Here is a 17,072-nt window from a genome sequence, read left to right on the forward strand (position 1 = left end):
GAAATAAGCAAAGTGTGGAACAAAAGCACTGAAATTGTGGTAAGTGCAGGACTCACCATAGAGGTCTCCAGGCCTACATTGCCACCCTACTGATCTCTAGAACAGCATATGAGTTGCACAAAAGCAGCAGCGCTAAGAACAATGCAGGTGCTACAATGAGCCCTGGAAGCCAATGTCTCGTGTTTCATGACTCAGAGTGAAGTTCATTCCTGTCCTGAGCCAGGCTTGAGCAATTAACCCCGAGACCAGCTCTACTGTTGTTGTGAATGTGGTCAATTATTTGCTTTCAAACGCAGGCTCCAGGGCCACACAATGTCATAACGCTGTTCTGATTGGGTCAGAGGGGCTATAGAAGAGAATCATTTCAAAAGTAAGCAGACATACAGGACAGTTCACATTTTGATAATGACTTTTATAAGTCCCTGTCAAATTATAGCAAGAAAGAGAAATTTTGTCTACTTTTAAAGTAAAGGATGGCATCACGGGAGGAGTAACAGAGAAGTTACAAACTGCTGTGCCCAGAGAGCACAAGAGATTGTCCCTAATATTCACCTAGAAATGAAAAAAGTCACAAATACTCACCCAAAAGAGTACAAAATAAACTGCAGAGGATACAAAAACTTTTCAAACCCTTTTACGTTCTGCACACTTGGTGTTTTAGATTTAATTTTAAATGCATACATTTGTCATTTGTGCCCTTCGACCTACACTCAATAACCCATAATGTCAAAGTGAAAACTCATTTTTTATAAGAGTTTGCATGATTGTTTAAAATTCAAATATTAAATTCTGTCATTCAAATAAGAATTCAAAAACTTAATTCACTACTTTGTAGAAGCCTCTTTGGCTTTCTTCTGGGAAGAAATATTTTTTATGTGTGTTTTCATTTAAGTCTGGAAAGCAAAAAAAAAATCAAGGATTCTTTTCTATACCCACTGTATTTATATATCTATTATAATAAAAAAAAATCTTGGGGTGAGACAAGACTAATCCTGCGACGAGATGTGACTTTTTGAAGAGACTTTTTGGAAGGAAGTCCCACGAGACGCAGACTTTTACCAGGAGTTTCTTTCAAGTCACGCCCTACTTACAACTAATTTCAAACACAAGACCACAGTCATCAGGTGTATTCCGGCACCTAACCTGGACAGACACCAATCCATTAAAGCAGGCATGTCAAACACGCGGCCCGCAACAGAAATCTGTGCGACCCGCATGACAGATCCTAGTTAGCACTGAACTTGTACAAAATGATTACAATCGTTTGTGATTGATTACTGATTTTTCTTACTTCTGCCTTCTGACAAAAGCGCGTTTTCCCATGGCATTACGGTACCGGAAACGTCATCTGCTAGTATAGCCACGAGCCTTGACCAAAGTTAATGAGCCGCAACGTCGCAACTGAAGTGCTAGGCTGCGGCAGGGGTGGCCTTAGGCATGTGCAAACTGTGCACCTGCACAGGGCCATCAAGCCAATATATTATTGAATATAAAACAGAAAGAGAAAATAACGACACAGCTGACGGCAATGTGGCTGAAAAACATTGCGTTTCTTGTTAATTAGTACGCTGTATTTACTAATGTCGCTCGAGTCGGAGCAGTAAGCTATATGTAGCATTATAACGTTCTGCCATAATGAGAATATCACGGGCCGCCACTTGGTTTTCAAGTTACGGACATGCGCATATGGAAGCGTGTCATGAGCACGAGGCGGCTATGCAGTGTCCGCAACGGACGGGCGAAGGTACACCGATTCTTTCTCTGCCCAGGGCCGCCACGAGCCTAGAGCCGCCACTGGGCAGAACTGACTATCACGTGTAGTAATAGCTCGCATATTTTCACGTTTTTTTTGCGCTAGTTTCATGTAATTTTGTGCTAGTATTGTAACGAACAGTTAGTGCAGACTACAGCTGAAGATCTGAAGTGGACGCGAGAAGTTGGTGAGTTGTTTATTAACAAATTTTTGTGATTTTGAGTTTGTAAAATTAGTGTAGGTCAGGGGGCTTTTTGCATATCGGCTTATTTTACAATATAAACTTTCATGTAAACTTAGTAAAGTAAAATTTGATTTTTGGAGGATTTGTTTTCCAACTTGAATTACTGAGCAATGAATTCAGTGAGCGTTTTCGTGATTTCAGTTCACACAAACAGGGCATTGCGCTGTTCTCTTACAACGTTGAGAATGCGCCTGAGAATATCCAAATGGAATTGACTGAAGTGCAGTCAGATTCTGTTCTGAAGGCAAAATACAACGAAGTTGGTGTGCCAGGCTTGTATGCTTACCTGCCACCCTCGTATGTGCAGATCCGTAAGTTGGCATCGAGAGTACTGTCAATGTTCAGAAGCACTTACCTTTGTGAGCAATTGTTTTCGTTAATGAAAGCTACCAAAACCCCACATCGCTCAAGACTTACCGTCGAGCACCTTTCATCCCTCATAAAAGTTGCAGCTGCACAAGATTTCAAGCCTGATATTGACGAACTGGTTACTAACAAGAGATGCCAAGTGTCGGGACAAAAGAAATAAATCTCACACTGTAAGGCTCCTATATAAGCAATGAATATAATATAGTAATATAAGGACCTAGCTAGGAGACTTTTCAGTATTAGAAAGAAAGCTACAGTAACTTTGTATAATAGTTTTTGTTACAGTGCGGCCCGCTGACGCACGTATGGCAGTCGAAGCGGCCCACCTATGAGGGGCCAAACAGGCCATAAATCATATATTTCTGTGTGTAATCTATTGGTTTACGTATCAACACTATTGGTTTATGAATATTTACTATCGGTTTGCGTGCATACTTAATTGGTTTGCGTGCGTATAATACTGGTTTCATTCATATGAACTATATTGGTTCGTGTCCGTATATTATCGGTTTGTGCGTGAACTATATCCGTTTGTATATGCATAGCACTGGTTTGCATATGAACTATATTGATTCGCGTGTGTATATCAGTGGTTCCAGTACGTTTGTTATTGGTTTGTGAGTGAACTGCATTGGTTTTCGGTTGTATGTTATCGGTTTGCGTATGAACTATATTGGCTTGCGTTCTGTGCCGGTCTAACGATGGATTTGTGTATGCACTATATTGGTTTCATGCACGTCTTATACTGGTTTCATGTGGGTAACATATCGGTTTTGCGCTTGAACTCTATTGGTTGTATGTGTGTTCCATATCGGTTTCTCGTACGAAACATACTGGTTTGTGAACGAACACTATTGCAACTCTGTGTATGAACTATATCAGTTCTGCGTACGAACTATATTGGTTGTTCACGTGATCTTCAGTGAAAATGGGCGGGGCAAGAAACAGGAACTCAGGGGCCGGTAGTGTCATGGAGCGTGTAGAGAAGCTGACAGGAGACAGATCTGGGTTTACTTTAAACAGTGCAGTATTTTTTTCCACACAATAGGTTTGGGAAAGGACTTGGTGGTAATTATTACTATTTAATAGAATCTGCCATTGAGTGTGTAATGAACACAAAGCTGAAGTTAAGTACGTATTTGGTCGTCTTTTTATTCGCTTCCAGCTACATGCTCGCTTGCAACCCGCGACTGTACTTTTTCACACAGCTTTTGCAAGCTAGTTACTTATTCTAAAGGCAAAATATTCTACATTTACGACTGACGCCTTTATCCAGTATAACATTTAGTTACTACTGGTTACATTTCTTATGCCCAGCGATCCCGCACCGTGCCGCCTATTCAGGTGAAGTGACATGCTCATGGTCACACAGTGTCACTATCAGGACTGTAACCGAGAAATGTAGGATTTAGAGGGCAAAGCCCTTACCACAATGCCCCAATGCTTGCACATCTGCAATGTGTATATTATTTGACATAATATAATCTTGTCCAGGACAGATTCCTTTGTTAAAGTTGACTGTAACATTTTCAACCCGTTCAAGAGCTAAATCTGTGATATTTATTCTTTCAAATAATGTATCAGTTTGCAGATTAATGTACACGCTGTATAATATTTTACCATGCACTTAACATTGAAGAAGAAGCTGGTTTGTGAATAAGTAGCTGACTACAAGCATATGTGTAGCTAGGAGTGAATTAAAAGCCACCTGAATGTGTACCTAACTTAAGTCCCGTGATCATTTCAGATGTTAAACGCTAATCATCACCAAGCCCTTTCACAAACATTAAGTGGCATACAAAAGTATTCAATCCCCTTGAAAGTCATAATTTTCTGCAAGACAAAAGATGTATACACATTTATTCATTCAGTATTTTTCTTATGCTGTGACAAAACATTTCCAAAGACAAAATAAACCATTTTCTGTAGACGTTTAACTGAAGAAGAAAAACTCCAAAGTTAATGTTTGCATAGGTATTTAAACCTCTGTGCTTTGGAAGCTCCATCATTACACCAATGACAAATTAATTACAAAGGTGACAGTCATTTAACAGTCATAATTAAACATGATGAGGTGCTACTTGTGAGTCCTTTCTGTCTCTCTGGATATAAACAGCCCCCTTTGTAAGGGCCGTAATCTTTGGTGGACAGTCACTGCAAAAATGAAAACAAAGAAGCATTCTACTGATGTGAGAAACAAAGTTATTGAAATGCACAAGACTGGGAATGACTATAAAAATATCAAAAGAGTTTGAATGTCCCATTGCGCACTGTTGCATTCATCACCAGAAAGTGGAAGGTTCATCAAAGTACACAGACTCTGACTAGAACAGGCTGTCCCTCAAAACTCAACATCAGAGTGAGACATCAACTGGTGAGAGAGGCGACTAGAAATCCAACTGTCACTCTCAGACGTCTGCGATGATCTTTAGCTGGAGTAAAGGTGCTGGGGTCCACAATTTCAAGAGTTCTCCATAAAACAGGCTTCTATGGGAGGGTAGCATGAAAGAAGCCATTCCTTAAGAAGGTCCACATAAAACAATGTACGGCGTTTGCCACAAAGCATGAGAAAGACCCAGTTAAAATGTGGGAGAAGGTTTTATGGTCATATGAGACCAAAATAGAAGTTTTTGGACAGACGTAAGAGGTATGTGAAGTGTAACACTAACATTGCCCAGGCCTCAAGAAACAACATTCCTACAGTGGAATATGGTGGTGGCAGTCTCATGCTATGGGGATGTTTTTCATGTGCTGGGTCTGAGAATCTTGTCAGAGTTGAAGGGACAATGGATGGACACATATACTGCACAATTTTGCAAGAGAACTTGTTCCATTCTGCTATGAAAGCTCAGGAGAAGATTCATTTTTCAACATGATAATGACCTTAAGCATTAGGACAATGTGACACTGGGATAGCTCAAAAACAGAAAGGTGAATGTTTTGGAGTGGCCAAGTCAAAGCCCTAAGCTTAACCCTGTTGAGAATCTGTGGCACTGTTTGAAAACTGCTGTTCAGAGGTGCCATCTCACCGACATAGAGGGTCTCTAGAAATCCTGCCAAGAAGAAAGGGGCAGAATCACTCCTGAGCAGTGTGCAGAACTGGGGCCCACTTACAAAAGAACGAAAGCTGTTACGGCAGCAAAAGGGTTCTTGACAAAGTATGAATGTGTTGGGCTTGAATACTTAATGCAAACATCAACTTTGGAGTTTTTCTTCTTCAGTTAAATATCTACAGAAAATGGTTTATTTAGAAATGTATTGTTACAGCACAAGAGTTCACATTAAAAAGAATGAATAAACGTGGAAAAATCTTTTGTCATACAGAAAATTAGGATGACTTTTAAAGTGATTGAATACTTTTGCATGTCACTGTTTGTTTCTGAAAGGGCTTGGTGGTTATTATTTTTAACAGTATTTTCCCGTAATTCTGAAATATTCACGGGGCTGACGTGAGGTGCACATTCTGCTGGCTTTTTATTCAATCCTAGCTACATCCAGTATATGCTTGCAGTCAGCTACTTATTCATACAGCTTTTGCACACCAGCTTCTTATTCTAACAGCATTGCAAAATATTCTACAGCATGTACATTAATCAGAATCATTACAAACTGATCAATTATTTGAAAAAATAAATATTCCACATTTTGGTTCTGCACAGGTCAAAAATGTTAAACACAACTTTAATTTAATAAAGGAATCTGTCTTGTCACAAAACTGTGAAAATTAAGGTGGCTGAACGTGATTTAACACTTTACAGTGCCCATGATAGCACAGTAAATCCTATTTATCAGATATTGGAGTGGAAATACGCAGGTACTCGTACCTGGCAGGGCAAAAATCGGCTGCATCTTAAAAAACCCATATGCCTTGTCACAAAACTGTGAAAGGTAAGGTGGTCCAATATGATGTAACTCACATATACTGGTCCTAAATATGGAACATTTAGCTTTTCAAAGAATGGACACGATCATATCATGTCAAATAATATGCACGTTGCAGATGTGCAAGCAGTGGGGTATTGTGGTTAGGGCTTTGTCCTCTAAACCCTACATTTGTCTGTTCAAGTCCTGATAGTGACACTGTGTGACCATGAGCATGTCACTTCACCTGTCTAGGCGGCACGGTGCGGGATCGCTGGGCATCAGAAATGTAACCAGTAGTAACTAAATGTTATACTGGATAAAGGCGTCAGTCGTAAATGTAGAATATTTTGCCTTTAGAATAAGTACCTAGTTTGCAAAAGCTGTGTGAAAAAGTACAGTCGCGGGTTGCAAGCGAGCATGTAGCTGGAAGTGAATAAAAAGACGACCAAATACGTACTTAACTTCAGCTTTGTGTTCATTACACACTCAATGGCTGATTCTATTAAATAGTAATAATTACCACCAAGTCCTTTCCCAAACCTATCGTGTGGAAAAAAATACTGCACTGTTTAAGTAAGCCCAGATCCGTCTCCAGTCAGCTTCTCTACACGCTCCATGACACTACCGGCCCTCGAGTTCCTGTTTCTTGCCCCGCCCATTTCCACTGAAGATCACGTGAACAACCAATATAGTTCGCACGCAGAACCGATATAGTTCATACACAACATTCCAATAGTGTGCGTTCGCAAACCAGTATGTTTCATACGCAAAACCGATATAGTGCACACATAAATCCAGCATGTTACTTTCACAAAGCCGGCATAGTACGCACACATAAAACCGGTAGAAGACTGACAAGGACTCAATGTAGTACATACACAAAACCAATAGCGTTCATATGCGAAACCGATATATTACCCACATGAAACCAGTATAGTGCATATGAAAAACCAGTGCTATACGTAAGCAAACCAGTAGTATACGAACACAAACCAATATAGTTGATACGCAAACCGATTGCATACGCACGCAAACCAATGCAATTCCCTCACAAACCGATAGCAAACGCACGTGAACCAGTAATAAAGTTCAATTCAATATAGTTCATATGCAAACCAGTGCTATGCATATACAAACGGATATAGTTCACGCACAAACCGATAATATACGGACACGAACCAATATGGTTCATATGAATGAAACCAGTATTGTTCGCACGCAAACCAATTAAGTATGCACGCAAACCGATAGTAATCATCCATAAACCAATAATGTTCATGCGTAAACCAATACTTTACGTACAAAAATATATGATTTTTGGCCTGTTTGGCCCCTCATACCCACCAGTGGTAGTGAGTCTGACATGCCTGCCTTAAAGGGCTTACTTATGAACACACACACTTACGGAGATCCAGTTTAGAATCACCCATTCATCTAAATATGGCAGCGAGAAATGATGAAGTCAAACGAATTTACGCCAAAAATTTCAGTCGGTTAACACAGCAAATTGGTTAAATGCGTATCAATGGACTGTGCTGAAACAGTTGGTGGTGATGCTGCAGAAGATGAAAACATCAACTTACAATATCACGTAGAATATCTACAACCATTAACACCGTCCAGTCTTCCACCGGCCAAATTACTGTAGAAAGAAGGCTGTATCGTAATGTTATTGTGTAATTAATGTCTGAGTGATGGGCAACAGGACAAGATTAGTTGTATATTCAAAATTGGTCGAACAATTCTGACATGTAAAATTTGAACAGGCAACAAGAAAGGTAATGTAGTACATCTTCAGGGGATAACATTAGACACCAAAGGAGATCTTGATGTGCCATTCGTATTAAAACGTTTACAGTTTTGCATTAGAATAGCTTTTACTATGACAATTTACAAATCACAGGGACAAACATTTGAATATTACAGAGAAAGGAACGATATTCACTCACGGGCAGTTATACGTTGCGTTGTCACGATGTAAGTCCAAACACGGAATCAAAATTCAATGCGATCTCAAAGAAAAGTTAATTCCAAATATTGTTTTAACTGACGTTTTAAAGTAAAAGTAAAAAAAAAATGCATATGTCACAATTACCATGAAAATAACAATTTCTTTAATTTGTATTTCCAGTTAACCAAACCGGGGGTTGGTGAGATAACCCATATATATGTATGGTCAAATTTGTTATAATTATTGACTATACTCTTTTATTAGGAGCTAAACAGTTTTTTTATTTTTGAGATTGTAATTATGTTTTATTATGACCAGTATTAAAACTATATTAATTGATTAAGACTTGTGTGGGGAGAGAGTTTGATTTTTAGGATGTCCCTTTCCTCCAATGAACCATGGCTGGTGTATTCCTTTTCCAAGTTGATGCCCTCCTAGAAGCTGCATACAAAAGGTATGTCCTTCACACTCGTACTCAATGGCAGGGTGGGATTATCAATACTGTCTTAACTGCCCTGAAACAAAGGCTAATTTGTGTGATGTTAGAGAGTTACAAGACTCCATGATAAGGGATCAAAGAGTAAGACATTCTAAATTCAAAAGTGAAAGAGAAGATGCAGGGAGAGACAGACCTAACAATGGTGTTGTTCTGGCAGACAGAATGAATTAAGCAAAGGATCTGGAGATGAAAGATATGTATATACTAGCAAAATACCCACGCTTCGCAGCGGAGAAGTAGTGTGTTAAAGAGGTTATGTAAACATATATATATACATAAACATATATACATATATATACATATCTAGATATACACATATCTACATATACATATACAGTAATCCCTCGCTATATCGCGCTTCGCCTTTCGCGGCTTCACTCCATCGCGGATTTTATATGTAAGCATATTTAAATATATATCGCGGATTTCTGCGGACAATGGGTCTTTTAATTTCTGGTACATGCTTCCTCAGTTGGTTTGCCCAGTTGATTTCATACAAGGGATGCTATTGGCAGGTGACTGAGAAGCTACCCAGCTTACTTTTCTCTCTCTCTCTCTTGCGCTGACTTTCTCTGATCCTGACGTAGGGGGATTGAGCAGGGGGGCTGTTCACAAACCTAGACGATACGGACGCTCGTGTAAAAATGCTGAAAGATTATCTTCACGTTGCTACCTTCTGTGCAGCTGCTTCCTGAAGCGACATGCTGCACGGTGCTTCGCATACTTAAAAGCTCGAAGGGCACGTATTGATTTTTGATTGAAAAACAAACTCTGTCTCTGTCTCTCTTTGTCTGCTCCTGAGGAGGGGGTGTGAGCTGCCGCCTTCAACAGCTTTGTGCCGCGGTGCTTCGCATACTTAAAAGCCAAACAGCCCTATTGATTTGTTTGCTTTTCTCTCTCTGTCTCTCTGACATTCTCTGCTCCTGACGCGCACTCCTTTGAAGAGGAAGATATGTTTGCATTCTTTTAATTGTGAGACGGAACTGTCATCTCTGTCTTGTCATGGAGCACAGTTTAAACTTTTGAAAAAGAGACAAATGTTTGTTTGCAGTGTTTGAATAACGTTCCTGTCTCTCTACAACCTCCTGTGTTTCTGTGCAAATCTGTGACCCAAGCATGACAATATAAAAATAACCATATAAACATATGGTTTCTACTTCACGGATTTTCTTATTTCGCGGGTGGCTCTGGAATGCAACCGCCGCGATGGAGGAGGGATTACTGTATATACATATACACATCCACATATACATATATATATATATATATATATATATATATATATATATATATATATATATACAAATTTACATATCTACATATACATATAAATATAGACATACATATATACATACATATATACATACATTCACATATATAAATATATATATTTATATATACTGTATATATACATATCTACTTATTGGCTCCTGTATTTAGGATATAGCGGGTTGGATAATGGATGGATGGACATTTGTATGCATAGCCCTATTTGCCCGTTTTCTTTTTTTTTCTTTCTTCAGTAATATTTCAGCAAACCCGGAGCTTGTCAGTTCAAATCCTGGTAGTGACACCACTGTGTGACCCTAAGGAAGTCACTTCACCTGCCTGTGCTGCAAAAAACAAAAGTAATGTAACAAATTGTACCTCAGATGTTGTAAGTTGCTGGAATAAAGGCATAAGTCAAATAGATAAATATGTATTATACACATAGGAACTATTCATTTATTTTCAGTCAAGTCATCTGCAGCAAACCTTTATAAATGAGGGTTTCTCCTTTTTAGATAGTGCAAACTGTTTCTTCTTTATTGACGTTTTCTCTTGGAGAGCTTTTTTCATTTCATTGAAAATTAAAGCAGCAGCTGCCAAAATATGTAGCTTTCTTATTAATTTTTCAACATTGTGTAAAATAACTTTATAAAGTAACATAAAAGGTTTAAATACTGGTTATCCTTTTACACTAAAATATTACTAAAGAGATACAAAAAAAGTAAAATGCATATGTTCTTTTTCTTTAAGGAGATTTAATATTACTGAAGAAAGAAAAAAAAAAAACTAAAACAGCCAAATGGGGCTATGCATACGAACTTAAAAGGTTTAAATAAAACAGAAATATACACTTTTATTTTTACTTGCTTAACTTGTGGAGGGTGTATCCTGTAGCAAAGCCCTAACTTTTTTCGTGAAAGCCCATTTCAGTCAATAAGTCTTAAAAACAGGTGTAAAGATATTGACAATAAGCTACGCAAACCCACCAAGACATGGAATCATTTAAATCAAGTATCATTACATCTTCCTTTCTTAAAGAGAAGTAAGGCAGTACTTATAAGCTTACATATATATATATATATATATATATATATATATATATATAGACTTACATACATATATATATATATATATAGACTTACATACATATATATATATATATATATATATATATATAGACTTACATACATATCTATATATATATATATATATATATATATATATATATATATATATATGTATATCTATATATATCTAAATCTCTATATACATCTATATATATATATAATATATATATATATATATATATATATATATATATATATATATAAATCCCCACGAAGTACTGCTTTTAAATTTTTATTAAGAAGAAAAGCTTTTTAAATTGAGGGAAAATATCCCAATAGCAATTTGTTAAGGATCTGTTTTTTTGTGAAGCAGCCTTAACACAGCTTTTCCGCTGTTTTATAAACGAACGCCATATAAGGTCTTCCTTTTTCGTTGCTTCGCCAAGGAAGGAGCCTTTTTATTAAATCCAAGGGTTCTTCGCTTTTTTTTTTTGTTTGTTTATTACAATTGTTATAGTTCTGTTTGTATACGACGTTGTCAGTTCAGCACTCAGGTTGTAATATGACCAAGCTGTGCAAGCTTACTGTTAAGAATGCAACGTATAGTTGTACATGAGAAAAGCAATCTTGCCTCAAATCAATGGCAACCTTTTGTAGGTCTATGAACTTAATTTAAAGTTTAGGTTTACACGGTGCTTTCTTTCTGAAGTACCTGCACTCATGAATATGTCTGTATGCGTCAGTCGCTCAAATCCCCGCGCTTCGCACCGGCGAAGTACTGCTTTTAAATTTTTATTAAGAAGAAAAGAAAACCTTTTAAAATTGAGGGAAAATATACCAATAACAGTTTGTTAAGGATTTGTTTTTTTGTGAAGCTGCCTTCACTCGAGTGATCACTTCGAGCTCACTTGCTGGCTAACCATAAGCGTTACCTGGTAGGTAACCACCCATACAATCAGATTGTGAATCAGACTACGAATGCCGTGAATGTAATTACCCCGATCTACATGCTGTCAAATAAACAAACCACATGCTGTGGCGCAATTTTAGGGGCTTCGCCTCTAGCGCTGACGTCCGAGGTTCGATTCCCGTAAGGGAGTGAAGTGAGTGGGTGGTTACCTACAAGGTAACGCTTATGGTTGGCCACCAAGTCAGGTAACATCAGCCACGGTGCCTTCAGTTGTGAGAAGCAGATCATAGAATGGATGAAAATAGTTTACTGTCAAATAATGCAAACAGTACGCGACACGTCTTTCCCCCTTATTCTTGGCTCATCAGGCGTACACACTCACTGCACTCGCTTACGGTAATCGAACCTTGGACGTCAGCGCTAGAGGGGCTTCGCAGCGGTGAAGTATTGCTTTTAAATTTTAATTAAGAAGAAAAGAAAACCTTTTTAAATTAAGTCTTAAAAAGAGGTGTAAAGATATTGACAATAAGCTACGCAAACCCACCAAGACATGCAATCGTTTAAATCAAGGCACGAGTCGAAAAACACCATCCCATAATATTAGTTAACGATTAACACATTTCTATATGTATTGTAAGCATACAATACAACTGATAATATGTTGCGCTTATTTATCTGGTGTACTGACATTTTTGCGCGTTTAACGGCTGAAATCTAACGTGGTTTGTGCCCTTCAGAATGAAAAGAGTTTGCATTTACCTTTTTAATAAAAGGCGAGCTTTTAAGCCTGAGAAATCACCCCGTAAATGCACACGTTTAATTGCACATATGTTAATATGTATGCTTACACAGTATTAAAAGACACTCAACAATTAACGCCATTTACCTTCGTTTCCGCGTTTGACTTGTGCTGTAAATCTCTTCCTCGTTTTCAGTTCACGTGATTACGTAGGAGGCGTAATACGTGATGACGCAATACGTGACTCTGCCTCCTCCATTAGAGTATATGGACAAAAAACAGGTTCCAGTTATGACCATTACGCGTAGAATTTCGAAATGAAACCTGCCTAACTTTTGTAAGTAAGCTGTAAGGAATGAGCCTGCCAAATTTCAGCCTTCTACTTACACGGGAAGTTGGAAAATTAGTGATGAGTGAGTCAGTCAAACAGGTTCCAGTTATGACCATTACGCGTAGAATTTCAAAATGAAACCTGCCTAACTTTTGTAAGTAAGCTGTAAGGAATGAGCCTGCCAAATTTCAGCCTTCTACCTACACGGGAAGTTGGAGAATTAGTGATGAGTCAGTCAGTCAGTCAGTCAGTCAGTCAGTCAGTGAGTCAGTGAAGGCTTTGCCTTTTATTAGTATAGATATGGATATAGACAGATGGCTGGGACCCTTGCTCGAAGGACCATGGGAGCCAACCTATCCAGAGTGTTACCTCCCCCAGAGCACTAGATGGCAGTTAAACAGAACCTGCTCGATTTTCCTCATCTCCCACCTCCCTCTATGCTGGAAAAAATATTCATCAGTTTCAAGGACTTAGACAGCATTTCGGCAAAATATAAAACCATTTTACAGTCCCTCCCTTTAAAAGATCCCAGAGTACAGCGGGAAAAGGATCTCTCACTCAACATCTCAGAAAAGGAGTGGAAGATAGCAGTGCAGAGAATTCACTCGAGCTCCTTATGTGCAAAGCATACAATTATTCAACTCAAAATTATATATCGAGCTCATCGGTCTCGCCTAAAACTGTCCAAAATGTTTCCAGGGCAAGATCCAACCTGCGATGCTGCAATCGAGTTCCAGCCTCACTGGGCCACATGTTCTGGGCCTGCACCAAATTAACATCATTCTGGATCAAAATGTTTAAATACCTCTCAGACAGCCGTGGTGTCCCAATCCCTCTGTAATCCACTAACAGCTGTGTCTGGTGGGCTCACTGAGGGGCTTAAAGTGGAGAAGGACAAACAAACTGTGATTGACTTTACTACACTATTGGCACGTAGACTTATTTTGCTCAACTGGAAGAATCCTAACTCACTTCTGTTAAGTCAGTAGGTAACTGATGTTGTATATTATTTGAAATTGGAAAAAATCAAATTCTCACTTAAACGATCTGTACAGAAATTTTTCCAAACCTGGCAGGATCTGAAAAGTAACATTTTACAATAAGCTTTTAAAGCACTGAGGAAGCACATTCTCTCCCTATTCTCTTTTTTTTTTCTTTTTCTTCTCCATTTATCTATATTCGCTTATTAATTTATCTATTTACTTACAGTGCATCCAGAAAGTATTCACAGCGCATCACTTTTTCCACATTTTATGTTACAGCCTTATTCCAAAATGAATTAAATTAATTTTTTCCTCAGAATTTTGCACACAACACCCCATAATGACAATGTGAAAAAAGTTTACTTGAGATTTTTGCAAATTTATTAAAAATAAAAAAACTGAGAAATCACATGTACATAAGTATTCACAGCCTTTGCTCAATACTTTGTCGATGCCCCTTTGGCAGTAATTACAGCCTCAAGTCTTGTTGAATATGATGCCACAAGCTTGGCACACCTATCCTTGGCCAGTTTCGCCCATTCCTCTTTGCAGCACCTCTCAAACTCCATCAGGTTGGATGGGAAGTGTCGGTGCACAGCCATTTTAAGATCTCTCCCGAGATGTTCAATCGGATTCAAGTCTGGGCTCTGGCTGGGCCACTCAAGGACATTCACAGAGTTGTCCTGAAGCCACTCCTTTGATATCTTGGCTGTGTGCTTAGGGTCGTTGTCCTGCTGAAAGATGAACCGTCGCCCCAGTCTGAGGTCAAGAGCGCTCTGGAGCAGGTTTTCATCCAGGATGTCTCTGTACATTTCTGCAGTCATCTTTCTCTTTATCCTGACTAGTCTCCCAGTCCCTGCCACTGAAAAACATCCCCACAGCATGATGCTGCCACCACCATGCTTCACTGTAGGGATGGTATTGGCCTGATGATGAGCGGTGCCAGGTTTCCTCCAAATGTGACGCCTGGCATTCACACCAAAGAGTTCAATCTTTGTCTCATCAGACCAGAGAATTTTCTCTCTCATGGTCTGAGAGTCCTTCAGATGCCTTTTGGCAAACTCCAGGTGGGCTGCCATGTGCCTTTTACTAAGGAGTGGCTTCCGTCTGGCCACTCTACCATACAGGCCTGGTTGGTGGATTGCTGCAGAGATGGTTGTCCTTCTGGAAGGTTCTCCTCTCTCCACAGAGGACATCTGGAGCTCTGACAGAGTGACCATCAGGTTCTTGGTCACCTCCCTGACTAAGGCCCTTCTCCCCCGATCACTCAGTTTAGATGGCCGGCCAGTTCTAGGAAGAGTCCTGGTGGTTTCGAACTTCTTCCACTTATGGATGATGGAGGTCACTGTGCTCATTGGGACCTTCAAAGAAGCAGAAATTTTTCTGTAACCTTCCCCAGATTTGTGCCTTGAGACAATCCTGTCTCGGAGGTCTACAGACAATTCCTTTGACTTCATGCTTAGTTTGTGCTTTGACATGAACTGTCAACTGTGGGACCTTATATAGACAGGTGTGTGCCTTTCCAAATCATGTCCAATCAACTGAATTTACCACAGGTGGACTCCAGTTAAGGTGCAGAAACATCTCAAGGATGATCAGGGGAAACAGGATGCACCTGAGCTCAATTTTGAGCTTCATGGCAAAGGCTGTGAATACTTATGTACATGTGCTTTCTCAATTTTTTTATTTTTAATAAATCTCAAGTAAACTTTTTCACGTTGTCATTATGGGGTGTTGTGTGTAGAATTCTGAGGAAAAAATGAATTTAATCCATTTTGGAATAAGGCTGTAACATAACAAAATGTGGAAAAAGTGATGCGCTGTGAATACTTTACGGATGCACTGTATTTTTACTCGGTTTAAGTTTTATTCTGCTGCCTATGCTCTCTTTCTCAGGGGTGGGGGTTGATTTGTTTTCAATCCTATTCTTGTAAAATTGATGTATTTGTATGGAATGTTGTGTGATTTCAATAAAATCAATAAAAAAAAAAGTTAAAAAAAGATGGCGTAGGCTATAAGAAGATTGCCAACACCCTAAAACTGAGCTGCAGCACGGTGGCCAAGACCATACAGCAGTTTAACAGGACAGGTTCCACTCAGAACAGGCCTCGCCATGGTCGACCAAAGAAGTCGAGTGCACGTACTCAGCGTCATATCCAGAGGTTTTCTTTTGAAAATAGACGTATGAGTGCTGCCCGCATTGCTGCAGAGGTTGAAGGGGTGGGGGGTCAGCCTGTCAGTGCTCAGACCTCACGCCGCACACTGCATCAAATTAGTCTGCATGGCTGTCATCCCAGAAGGAAGCCTCTTCTAAAGATGATGCACAAGAAAGCCCACAAACAGTTTGCTGAAGACAAGAAGACTAAGGACATGGATTACTGGAACCATGTCCTGTGGTCTGATGAGACCAAGATAAACGTATTTGGTTCAGATGGTGTCAAGTGTGTGTGGTGGCAACCAGGTGAGGAGTACAAAGACAAGTGTGTCTTACCTACAGTCAAGCATGGTGGTGGGAGTGCCATGGTTTGGGGCTGCATGAGTGCTGCCGGCACTGGGGAGCTACAGTTCATTGAGGGAACCATGAATGCCAACATGTACAGTGACATACTGAAGCAGAGCATGATCCCCTCCCTTCATAAACTGGGCCACAGGGTAGTATTCCAACATGATAACGACCCCAAACACACCTCCAAGACGACCACTGCCTTGTTAAAGAAACTGAAGGTAAAGGTACTGGACTGGCCAAGCATATCTCCAAACCTAAACCCTATTGGGCATCTGTGGGGCATCAAACGGATGGTGGAGGAGTGCAAGGTCTCTAACATCCACCAGCTCCGTGATGTTGTCATGGAGGAGTGGAAGAGGATTCCAGTGGCAACCTGTGAAGCTCCAGTGAACTCCATGCCCAAGAGAGTGAAGGCAGTGCCAAAAAATAATGTTGGCCACACAAAATATTGACACTTTGGGCACAATTTGGACATTTTTCACTTAGGGGTGTACTCACTTCTGTTGCTGGTGGTTTAGACATTAATGGCTGTGTGTTGAGTTATTTTGAGGAGACAGCAAATTTACAACGTTACACAAGCTGTACAT

At 39.5% G+C, this 17,072-nt stretch overlaps 1 protein-coding gene across 1 annotated transcript in view; it reads right to left on the minus strand.

Annotated features, from left to right (window-relative positions):
* The window catches only part of LOC114666580 (zona pellucida sperm-binding protein 3-like), a 515,374-nt gene that overhangs the window by 342,820 nt on the left and 155,482 nt on the right, over nt 1–17,072 (minus strand). The gene's annotated exons all lie outside the window — the stretch shown is intronic.

Source organism: Erpetoichthys calabaricus, chromosome 1 (genome assembly GCF_900747795.2).
Source record: "Erpetoichthys calabaricus chromosome 1, fErpCal1.3, whole genome shotgun sequence".
Lineage (NCBI taxonomy): Eukaryota > Metazoa > Chordata > Cladistia > Polypteriformes > Polypteridae > Erpetoichthys > Erpetoichthys calabaricus.